Source organism: Ambystoma mexicanum, chromosome 8 (genome assembly GCF_040938575.1).
Source record: "Ambystoma mexicanum isolate Mex_15411 chromosome 8, UKY_AmexF1_1, whole genome shotgun sequence".
NCBI classification, from domain to species: domain Eukaryota; kingdom Metazoa; phylum Chordata; class Amphibia; order Caudata; family Ambystomatidae; genus Ambystoma; species Ambystoma mexicanum.
Window position 1 is genome coordinate 1181999645 of NC_090929.1, and position 12721 is coordinate 1182012365.

The 12721-nt window shown below is 43.5% G+C and overlaps 1 protein-coding gene across 4 annotated transcripts in view; it reads right to left on the reverse strand.

The window, feature by feature from the left end:
* LOC138472865 (interferon-induced protein with tetratricopeptide repeats 5-like) overlaps positions 1-12721 on the reverse strand; it is a 156030-nt gene that overhangs the window by 57404 nt on the left and 85905 nt on the right. The window lies entirely within an intron of this gene.

Consider the following 12721-nt stretch of genomic DNA (forward strand, 5'->3'; position numbering starts at 1 on the left):
GCCGCTGTCTTCTGTGGGGCCGGATAAACCTTAGTCAATTCAGTGATTGGTCGGGCTATGTTGGCGAATCCTGGCACAAACCTGTGGTAGTAATTGCAGAACCCCAGGAAACTCCTCATCTCTCGCAGATTCTGCGGACGGAGCCAAGTCTCTAGGGCTTCCATCTATCTATCAGGATCCACATGCACTCCTTCGGCGGACACCACATGGCCAATATACTTCACACTGGTGTGGCAGCACTGGCATTTTTTTAATGATACTTTCAGCTTCTGCTGTTGTAGACGATCAAAAACTTTCAGTAACCTTTGGTGATGTTCTTCCAGGGTCCTTCCAAACACAATCACATCGTCTAGGTAGACCAGCACCTTAAGTAAATTCATATCCCCAACCATCTTCTCCATCAGGCGTTGAAACGTGACTGGCGCTCCCGATATCTCCTGGGGCAAACAAATGAACTGGTAAAACCCCAAGGGGCAGATGAATGCAGTCTTCTCCTTATGTTCGGGCAACATAGGAATCTGGTAATATCCTCTCCATAGGTCTAAGACAGAGAACCACTTGCTCCCCACTAAACAGTCAAGGGCCTCATACACTCTGGGGGTAGTGTATTGGTCGGGCACCGTTCTGCTGTTCAGTCACCGGTAGTCGATGCACAGACGCACATCATGGTTCCTTTTTTTGGCCACCACAATGGGTGACACATAAGGGCTTCTTGACTCCTGGATAACACCTGGCTGTAGTAATTCTTCAAGATGACGGTGCACGTCCTCCACATCAGCCGGCGCTATTCTTCGCAACCTTTCTCAAAAAAGAGTGGTATCGTTCAATCGGATGTGGTGTTGCACCCCCTTGTATTCCCCCAAGTCCCATTCACTGGTCGAAAACTCATCGGCACTCAGGGACAGCTGGTCTCATAAAGGATCTTTTTCACGTTCCGACAACGGAGATTATCCAAAGTTTATCTTTCCCACATCCAAAGGGGAATATAGGCTCGAGTTCCAGCTGCCTGTGCCACCGGGTCAGCAATGTGCAGCCGGGCGATTGTCAGCCCGCCTGGGAGGTGCACTGTTTTTTCTGTGATATTATTGATAGGAACTCTAATGTATGTCACTCCCTTCCCAGTATCACTGACCAACGTGCGTTGGACCATCAGCCCTCCAGGCAGTTCTCCTCCTTCCAGCGCCTCCATCACTAATCTCCGGTAGTGGTAGGTTCCTCAGATGTGTACATGGCCAGGCACCATCACCGTCTGACCAGGCGGTATGTCCAGTTGACTGTGGTTGGTGGTTATCACATCTCCCACCGGCCCCTCTGGTTGTCCCGCCTGCTCCTGGCTTTGCTTGAGATAGGCCTGCTGGCAGGCTGGGTGCATGGTCAACGAGTGTGCAAACTTGGGACCTGCCATCTCCACACACATTCTGGTGAGTGTACCAAACAGGGCCGAGTTTGTGCCCATAACCAGGGGAACCTCTGAATTCTGGTTCTTGGTGGTGCAGACTAATGCCAGGGTGGACATTGTTGTGTTTACCCCAGCCACATCCTGATTCTTGATCTTCACTCTGACGTACCCCAGATATCTGCAGGTCGCATCTCTGACACCCATCAGATTTAACCCTTCCAGGGGTCTACAGACAGGTGGGACATATGTTGGTGATAGTAGGGCTCGTACACAATGGTGACCTGGGTGCCACTGTCCAATAATGCAGTCGTTCTTTTCCCTTCCAGGTCAACTGGGATGGTCATAATGGGTCCAATGAGGCCAGCAGGGATGCCTCGGGGAACACTGGCTTGAGTTCACAGTTTGTGACTGGTCACGGCTGTCCCTTTTTTATAGAGTTGCAGAGCTCATGGACTAGGTGAAGGTGGTCAGCTGTGGGAACCCCCTGAGCCTTGTGGTGATACCTGGTGGTAGGTGGTTCAGAATTCAGTGCCCGGATAGAGCTGCAGGACTTGCTGGCAGTGGAGCTCCCTCCTGTTGATTGAGGTTCTAGCTGCTCCTCCGCTACAACCTCCTGGACGTTTCCCGACATTGCTTGGGCTGGAGTCAGTTTCAAGATATTAAAACAGGTCGCTACTCAGGCATAGTTCTGGTCTTGGCCACACAGACAAGTAGACGAGTGGAGTGAGTGTCATCTCCACATCAATGGCAAAATCTCCATGGTGGTAATGGAGCAGAGGAGGGAGAAATATGCTCTTGCGGCTCTTGAGCCCGTCGAAATGTCTGATGCTCTCTTTCATGTGATGAGGGAAAAGCTTCTCGGCCTCGCTGCTGATTGGCATTCAGACTCTCTCTGATTATCAGCTGGGTCTGCAAGTCCTTCACCAGTCATTGCAACTCCTCAATCTGTCTCTGCTGAGCAGTGGCATGGTTAGGTGCTCGGATCACGTCTTGAACAGGATGGCTCTGGACATTGACATCACCCGTTTCTTCTTCCAGTGCCCTTATGGATCTTAGTAGGTCCTCATAGGAAGGAGGGGTGTCCAGTTTCTCACGTATTCTCAACTGCAAAATGGGCATGGAATCTCCGTGGCCAAGGTTTTACCTGTAAGAGAACTTCCACCATAACATGGCATATAACATTTGGTATCTTGACCAGGTATGCGGCCTACACTTTTCACTTTACCCATGATGGGTTCCAAGGCACCAGTCATGGCTAAGACTTCATCAGTTGTAATGTGCAAGGGGACCTCGCCTACTATAAAACAGGTCTATGGACTAAGCCCCTCAGGTTTTACCCAGTGTAACACATATGCATGCACCATTTTCCCTCTTTGCTTTGGTTGCTTTTTTTTGGTTTTTTTAGGTAATTAGCCACTGATGTACTACACAGCTCCCCTGCCTGGTGAACAGGAGAGATATACCAGAATTCCTCTGTATACGGTAAATGCCCCCCCTGAGATCTCAGCAGTGCCTTAAAAAGTGTAAAGTGATTTTCCCTGTGGGGCCCCAAGGGGAGGGGAAGCAGCAACCTGTAGGAGTCCTGATCCAGGGATACTACACCTTACCGCACAAATGTGCGAACAAGAACCCAGGGTGGGAAGGAGGGTGGACCCTCATATGGGACCTATAGCAGTTCCCTGAATGTGCAGAATAGCCCCATGGAGGGGGTGGACCTTTGCCTATGGCCAGCCCCGCCCTGGGGTTAGCTGTCTTTTGGTCTTTTGTTTGAACCAGGTTAAATAAACAGTCACAGCCTCATGTCATTTGGTGAGTGTAAAATTCCTCATTTATATCACAGACCACAGAAAAGACAGCTAATCAGCGCCTCGTTATGTCCGAGTAATTCAACCTTTACATTTCCCCAAATTCAGGTGCTACATAAACCTTAAAAAGTCCTCATTACATTCCCTCTCTTTGGTTTAGTCCAGTGTGCTGCCAGGTTAAAATAAAGAAGTGCACAATTTATATTGGATATTTCATGTGTGAAAACTGCATTACATAACTGATTAACTTTGTACTAACATTATTAAAATACTAATTTTAAATTCTCTAACATTATAATGCAGTCATCTATGCACAATGAAGTACAGTCCATGTTTTGGGTGCACAGTTTGAAATTAATTTTTCCATGAGGAAATGCACACTAGCGTTTTCTTCATCTCGTGGAGAACAAAAATATGTAAAATGCAGGAAGGAAAATGAAACAGTTGCTCTGGAAATCAAGTCTTCATTGTATTGAAAAATGAAGGCTGGCACAGGGCACTTACTCTGATTGGTAGGGAATGTGGGCAGACAAGCCACGTAAACAGGGGGTTGAATGAGAGTTTTCCTAAGAAATGAAATGAAGGGAGGTGGCAGTTCGTGCAGGGACCAAGAGACGGATGGTGCCTTATCTGCCGAACTCCATGTGGGTTGAGTGCTGGCTATGAGATAGAAAGCTGGCAGCTCCCCACATACGAGGGAGTTTGGCACTGAATCTGGGTGTGCAAAGACAGTGAGGTTGTGCGGGAACTTCAGATTTTACCGGCCTTGGTAAGATAAGTGCTAAGTGAGGAACAGATAGTATGCCGTACGTGTGTTGCTAGGATTTATTGCAGTGCAGGGAGGTTAGGAAAATTATATGTCTATTTCTCTCTCTACGTTCAAAGTGAGGGAACATAAATTCGTGTTTGCAAAATACATGCTTGTTTCTGTTGTTCTTTATATCTTGCAGGTGATGCTGTAAATATCATGTGGTAAGATTTTGCAGCTTGTAAATGGTATGTAATACAAAGTGTATATAAAAACAACTGAGACTTTAGTATCATTCATGCATCTGTGATTTATTTATGTAAGTGAAGTACAGAGGGGATGTTTATATCAGTGCAGTAGTGGATTTACCAAGTTACCACTGTAGTTAAATAGCAAACAAGAGAAAGTCAGTAGTAAATATCTACAAAGTATGAAGGTGTGTGTGTGTGCAATGTAATGAGTGATTCCTTCCTTGCATGCTGAAGGGAAGGGGTGCCTAATATGGCACTTAGATTACTGGATGTGCACAAGCCAGTAGTACCAGCCACAGACAATAGGTGGCGCTATGAATACGCTCATTGGGTTCTCTGAGGTGTTATACGTCTGGGGGCTCTCTGCAGGCGACTAAAAGACATTCTAATAGAAAGGAAAGGTTTATGATGGGGTTGTAGTATAAAAAAAACATGCTCACCACTATACCACAGGAATAAGATAATTCTGAAAATACCACAAAGTAAGATACCACTAAAATTACTGCCAATACACGCTAACAATATATGGTCACTAAAATAGAGTGATACCAAACCCATTCTAAATGTAAGGTCAATTTACCGCCAAATTACTGCCAATAATTTTACGGTAAGAAAATACCGCCAAATCCCGAATTTACCCCAATGAGACAAAATCTCTTAAAAGTAATGGTGCGTTGGCAGGGAAAGTGACTGTAGAGCACCTTCTGGGCGTGGCAAGTGCGTTCCACACTACCATATGTGCATTAAAGGGAACCCATTTTGTGAGAGCAGTGAGACAATGAAAGTGAATTTCCGAATGTCTCAAATTGATGCCACATTCCCAGAGTTGGTGAAATATCTGGAGGCAATATTATATGCACATGGAACATGGTCATGAAATAATGCCACAGAGTGGCATGACCGTATCTATGGGGAAGTTCAGAAAGAACCATTGGACAATATTTTTGAAGAGGGTAGCATAATTCAGGTCTGCCTTCTGAGATTATTAAATGCCGCTGATAAACTTGCAGAGAAGGATTGTCTGTTACGACTATGTGCCAAAACATGGTTTATTTTAAATAGGTCTCTGCGAATGCAAGAAAATGATGCCAAGCTAATTAGGAGACTAACAGTTGAATTAGATGGAGTTAGTGAACAGGGGAACATGTTGAAAGCAGAACTGGAGGTATGTCAAAATGACATGCAGTCAAAGTGTAAAGAACTCGACACTCAATTGTCCCAAAGGAAAAAAATGTTTGAGGACAGTGGGCCTCATTACGACCCAGGCGGTAAGTTACCGCCTGGGTCGTACCTTTACCACCATGGCGTAAACTATGTTTACGCCATGGTGGTTGGCGGACTTACCGCCCCATTCCGAGGTTGGCGGGGCGGTAAGTCCCCAATCCCCATTTACCCTTCCCCATTCCCATTTTTGCCCCATAGGGCATAATGGGAGTGGGGAAGGCGTTAATTACGCCACCGTAAATTACGGTGGCGTAATTAACATCAAGGTCCCTTAGCGCCATGGATTTTAACACCTGCTAAAAGCAGGTGTTAAAACCTCCATGGCGCTAAGGGACCTCGGAATCAGGCGGCAAGGGTCGGCGCTGTTTACGCCGCCGTAAACCCCTTACCGCCTGAGTCGTAATGAGGCCCAGTGAGCAAGAATTAAAACACTTAAAAGGATTGGTAGATCACATTAGACAAGATAAAGACGAGGCTGTTTTGGAAATACAAGTTTTACTAAAAGAGAATTTAGCGAAAGTAGGTGAGCTTCAGATGGTTGAACAAGAGATAGCTAAAATGTTTCAAGAAAGGGACAAGCGAGACACAGAGTTTAATGAATGTCAAATGCAAATGAGCGACATGCAAAATGTGATTAATAAGATGGGCGATGAAAACAATTACTTGCGTAAGGAGGCAGATCGACTCCTTAAAAAGTGCATGGATTTAGAACAGCAGATATGCACTTTCAGGTCCCAGGACAAAAGACAGGGCACCACATTCAATGGGATTGAGGTGAATTCCATCTCTACACGGGGAGATAGTGCCCCAGTGGCTGTGCCGGTGTCTGAGCTTGGTTGCAGCGCCTTTGGGGGGTTTGACACACTCATTGGGGGTCACCACCAATCCCATACACCTGAGACAAGGGTTGAACCACAAAGTAGTGCAATCCCAAATATAGCGCAAAGTAGCCCTATCAAGATAATGAAAACAATCAAGGTCCTGATCAAACCGTTCAAAAAAGGAGGGGAGTGCTGTATAGAGGACCACTTAGAAGCAGTGCACGAAATATTTAAAGCTCTACACATACCTAAGGAACAATACAGACAATACTTTCACTTAACTCTGGATGCTCCCACAGCGAGCATCATCAGAGGATTAAATGAACAGCAGAACATGTCATGGGCAGAATTTGAAAAAGAGATTAGTCGTCATTTTTCTCCATTCCAGTCATTACAGGAGGCGAAAAAAGTTGCATACACGATTACAGCTGGGACAAATAGGTCCCCTCGCCAATTTCTTCAAGACTTAAAAAGAGCTTTTTCTTGTTTTGATGTATCTTTTGATCACAATTCCAATGAGTTTAAAACTGGCTATTTTTATGGTTTGCCGAAAGACATTATATCACAGTTAGTCCGCGAATTTGATTGTGAGAAGTCCCTTGAATGGATTGTGCACCAAAGTACAAAACTATATGAGGTGCTTTACAGTCAGGGTAGAGAGAGTGATCAAATGAAAGATACCAGATCAAAATCTAAAGAATCCTCGGTAACAGTAATGGAGATCAGGTCAGCTAAAATGTCACTTGAGTCCGCTCAAAGTCCAGGCAAAAATAATGTGACACCCGAACAGATGGGTACGCCACAGAGATTGTCGCCCTCTGCACCAATGTTTCAGTCACATGATCCTAGTAATAGGGAGAGCTACATTAGCCCTAGGTACTTAGTAGAGAGGCCCCGGGAACAATAATCAGAGACAAAATCAAGACCAAAGAAGTAATAGTCCCTTCCAGACATTGGGGACACAGAACAGATTTGACCCCAACACCATGATATTTGGTAATCAGGACAGACCCCGGTATGTGGATCGATTTACTGAAAATGGGAGTCAGCATAGGGGACAATACTCACAAAATGAGAGACAGGACATGAGGCAAAGTATGAATTATGCTCCACGTCAATATAATCAATCACCGCCACCAGGGGATTACAACCAAAGAATAGGTACACCCCGCTCCCCGCCCCACATGAATCAAGAGTTCAGAAACAACTCCAATAGGAATCACTCTCCTGAAAGATACCGTAATAGATTTAACCATGGGTAAAGTAACCAATATCGGCATAGGCCGCAAAGAGAAGATTCTAGAGAGATAGAAAGATTCCAGTGTCTCGAGGCCCAAGTAAAAATGTTGGCTGAACAAATAGGAAAGCTCTGTACAGCTCAATAACAGTCATCAAATGAAGGGGCAGAAGGTCATAGAAGCGACCTGGTGGCCTCTGATAATAAGTTACTAAATATTCATGACACATGCAATGATAAAAAGACAGATTGCCCTGATCCGGTTTTGCATAATGACTCTGAGCTGTTTAATGATTTAAAAACGCCTGCAAATGCACATGAGGCAGAAATTGCAAATACATCTAAAAAAGAGGTTTGGTTTAACCTAGAGTTGAATCAAACGTTGGAAATGTGTCCAAATGAAAAAGGAAAACGAGGAGAACATGAAATTCCACAGGAACAAAGAGACAGGTTTAAGAAAGATAACTCATGCACGGATAAAATAATTGATGAGGGAGTAGATGTGGATGTTAGAACACCCTCCCTAGACAATCAAGGTGCTAGTAAAATACAGGCAGGAAGAATAAGTACTCAAAAGGAGGGTACAGGTCAGTCACCTGAATAGTTATTTGAGCCACAGATTTCTGAAGAAATTAAAAAGACTGGTATCATGCCAAATACCCATAAATGCCCAGAATTAGAAAATGACAATTTATCAGGTGATGTTTATACGCATATTCAGTTGGAGGATTGCAGTGTGAACTCTGATGATCCCTGGATGGAAGGGCGAACAGTAGCCACACTCCAAATGACCTCTGAATATGGTGAAATGAGTAAGGTTTCTCAAATGGAAATGGATAGAAAGGAGGGAAAAATGTCCTTTCATTTACTGATGTGCTTAGCCAAAAGTGAGAAGGGTCTGAGAAAAGTGAATCCTGAAATCAGTAAGAATTCACACTTTTTGTGTGTATAGAGGAAGTTGAAGACAGATATTATGCTCCCATTACTGTGGAAGAGAAGTGTAGTACATTTGCAATGATTGACACAGGCGCACAGGCCACAATTATGTCCAAAGAATTGGTAAAAAGTATCAATGAAGAGAGATCTCCACAGAATCAGGTCAAAGTGAAACAGAGTGAAGGCCCAGTACATAATTTTAACGGCGAGGAGGAGCCTATCGAGGGTGTCACTGAAGTAGACATAAAAATAGGAAAACACAGAATGAAACAGGACTATTGATCACATCTATTTGTGAAATTCCATTCTTGATGGGAACAGATTGCCTGAAAAGATTGTCTCCTCTCATTGATGGGGTGAATGGGGTTCTGTGGTCTTTAACCAAAAAACCATTAAGGTCTAAGAAAACAAAATCACAAAACAGCAGTGTAAATGAATGCCATACTGTTGCCAAATCGAATGATGCTGTGGAGGTGTACCTCCAGAATAGCTGTGTACCTAGTGTCACCATTATTTTGATGTGTCATGACAAAATGCAAAATGAAAGAGAAATACAATCTGTACAGATGTATTTGGACCCTAGGAAGAAATGGCAAACTGAGATAGATGAACACACATTGCGCTTCTATTTAAAAGAGAAGAAGTGCAAACAGAACACCATCCCTAAAGCAGACACAGAAAAACACATCACCACTCTTGCTGAAATACGTATGGAAGATGAGCAGCCATGTATTCATAGTGGTATAAATGGCCACTCTAAAATGATAAAAGCCACTTTGGCGCTTGAACAGGAAAGGAGTTTTATTAATGAGAAACTACTGAAGAGAATAATGGAAAGGGAGGAGCTCCCAAAATTTAGAATTAAAAACCAATATATCTCTGCTTTGGACAACCCAGATTTTGAAAATCGAATTGCAGGAAGGTGCATGATAAAGATTAATGTTGGACAAAAAAACATCTACCACAATGTGTGGATAGTGAATGGAACACAAAATGATTTTTATCTGGGCAATGATATCATGCACAGGATGTGCATGGTGTAAGATTTCCTTAACCAAAAAATATGGTCCCGGGTAGGCGGGCCTGTGCCCGAATTTGAAGACAAAAGAAAGGCTTATCATTGTGTACAATTGGTACCATATGCAAATGAATTACAGGTGAAGAAGGATATTACTATTCCTGCATTCACCAAACAGGTTGCTATAACATTAAAGCGCAAGAATGGACAACAAATGAAGGATTCTGATGCATTTCTGTGCTTGAATGAATCCATGAAACAGCAAGGGTTGGATTATGAATATACCCCATTGATAGATGTTGGGGAGGGGTCAGTCAAAATCATGGTGGATAATAAAGGATGTCAAGATATTCATTTAGAAGAGAATTCCTTAATAGGAATGGCCATACAAATATCACATTATACTGCAGATTTCAATAACATGGTGATTGGAAACATCCCTGAGAGATATGTAGATGCACAGGGTGTATTGCCAGAGTATCTGGATTCTCAACCCAAAGGGATGTTCAAGATTCAATCTGTATACCCTTATGATTCCAATGAGACAGTGTGCTGTCACCAGGAGAATTGTATAGTATTTGAATTAAATGAAAATGATACAGAAAATCAGCACATTGAAATGAAGGCTGATGTACCAAAATATTTAAAAGTGGCAGCTTTGCTGAGAGATACAGCCACACAGTTAGAAGAGAGCACAGAGGTTCCTCCACTGGAGGATTTCCCGGAATTTTCAAAAATGGCAGAGGAGCAAATGCTGTTAGCAGATGCATGCAGTAGCGAAGAGGATAAAAATGAATTGAGAAAAATATTTATGGAATTTAAGGACGTTTTTGCTAAAGACGCATATGATAGCGGCCTAACTGATTTACATGTTGCCACATTACCAGAGGTGTGTGGTAGAACTCCAGTATTTGTGGACCAATATCGATTGCCACTGGCATGCTTAGAGTCATTGGCAGAGATAATTAAAAACTTGGAGTCTAGGTGAATTATCAGACCTATTCATAGTACCTCCAACACTCCTATTTTGGGTGTATTAAAGCCAAATGGTCAATGGCGTCTGTGTGCAGACCTGAGGGAATTAAATAAAAGAGTGCCAGTGTCTAGATGGCTGCTACCATTCAATGATCAAGGTCTTGCTCAGGTGCATGGGTCAAAGGTATTTACCACATTAGATCTCAAATCTGGGTACTGGTGTGTGCCATTGGCAGAGGACATTCAGAATTTATTTGCATTTTCATTTGATAAAACGCAATACGCTTGGTCTAGAACACCATTCGGGTATGTCAATAGTGGGAATGAATTTGGCATATTTTTGAGAAAAGCTATGCCAGATGCAGCGGAAAGAGGGACCATAGTTTATGTAGATGATTTCCTGATAAAAAATGAAAACCTAAAAATCCTTTTTGATGAAATTAGACATGTAGTTGACCAATTGCAAAAGGCGGGTGCCAAAGTATCTTTACAGAAAGCCCAAGGGTGTAAGAAAAATGTGAATTTCCTAGGCCATGAAATAACTGAATATGGGTTAAAAGGTGTAAAAGGTTTATTAGGAATGACGGGATATAACAGGAAATGTATTGAAAATTATGCTGAAATCACTCAGCCATTGACTAAACTATTGAAACTGAATACGCCCTGGAAATGGGAAAAGGAGCAATCTGAGGCAGTTGCCAAATTGAAAGAATGCCTCATAAAGGCACCATGCTTGGCGTATCCCATAAAGAACACAGATTTCTTTAGGCCATCATTCCTGAAGAACGAATTCAAACCATGATTGCTGCTACCACGTGTTTAGATGACTTAAAAACCAGATTACAGTCCCAGATGAATCAGGTAAAACAACAAGAATGGCTTTTAAAGGGAGACCGGTACACCATCGAGAACAACCTACTATATTTCCAAGGACAGTTATATATCCAGGAAAAGAAACTGCAAACTCAAATCATTACAAACGACCATGATTCATTAGTAGAACACATCCTGGTATAGCCAAGACACAGGCTAAGGTAAAACAAAACTATTGGTGGCCCACTTGGAGGAAAGGCATTGCCCGATTTGTTACAACCTTTTGCGTCTGTGCACTGCACAAATCTCAGAAGCAAAACCCTGCTGGGTTACTACGTCCGTTAATGGTTCCACCAGTTCCTTGGCATACACTATCAATTGACTTTCTCACGGATCTTCCTCCCTGCAATGGTTACAACACCATCTTAGTCATTGTGGATTTATTTTCCAAAATGGCCCATTTTATCCCTCTGAAAGGAGTTCCAACTGCATCGACTCTCGCCACCGTGTTCTTGGAACAAATTGTCCAGTTCCATGGATTTCCATCAATCTTGATATCAGATTGTGGGACTCAATTTGTTTCCGCCTTTTGGAGAAGGTGTTGTGCAATTGCCAAAATTGACCTCCGGTTGTCCACTAGCACCCACCCTCAAACCGATGGACAAACCGAACGAACCAATCAGACGCTAGAACAGTATTTAAGATGTATGCTTCAACACTCCGAAGACTTCTTGAAAAACACTTTGGGTAGCCGAGTATGCATATAACAATTTGGTTCATGCAAGCACTGGACAAACTCCATTCTATACTCTACACGGAAGACACCCACAGTCAGTCATCAGTGTTTGATCCACCCGATACTTTGGAAATGCCAGCAATAAAAACTTTGCATGAATCCATCACTGAAGTTCTTGAGGAAGCAACAGAGCACTTGAACAAGGCCAACGAAAGACAAAAACTCTTTGCTGACCGGCACCGAAAAGAACCTCCCGATTACCAGATTGGGGATAAAGTCTGGTTAGCGTCTAGACACATACCTTTGAAAGGACCACGGGCCTTGCACCCCAGATATCTGGGCCCCCTTACTATCAAGGCAATAATCAAACCTGCTGCCATGAAGTTGGAATTACAATCTCACATGAAAATTCACCCGGTATTTCATGTCTCCCTCCTCAAGCCCATGAAACCAAATACACAAATTGATTCACCACCAGAGCCCGAATTACTAAATGGGCAACCCGAACATGAAGTTAAATCTATTTTGGATTCCAAGGTGGTTCGGTCCAAACTGTACTATCTAATAGACTGGAAAGGGTCGGACCTCAAGACCGAACCTGAGAACCCAGCGAATATGTTCATGCCCCTCGATTGGTTAGACAATTCCATCGTAATAACCCCCCCAAACCAGGGCCAGGAGGAGGATTACCCTTGAGAGGGGCCTTGAGGGGGAGTGCTGTCATGGCCACTTACCCAGGATCACAGGAGTGACACTAT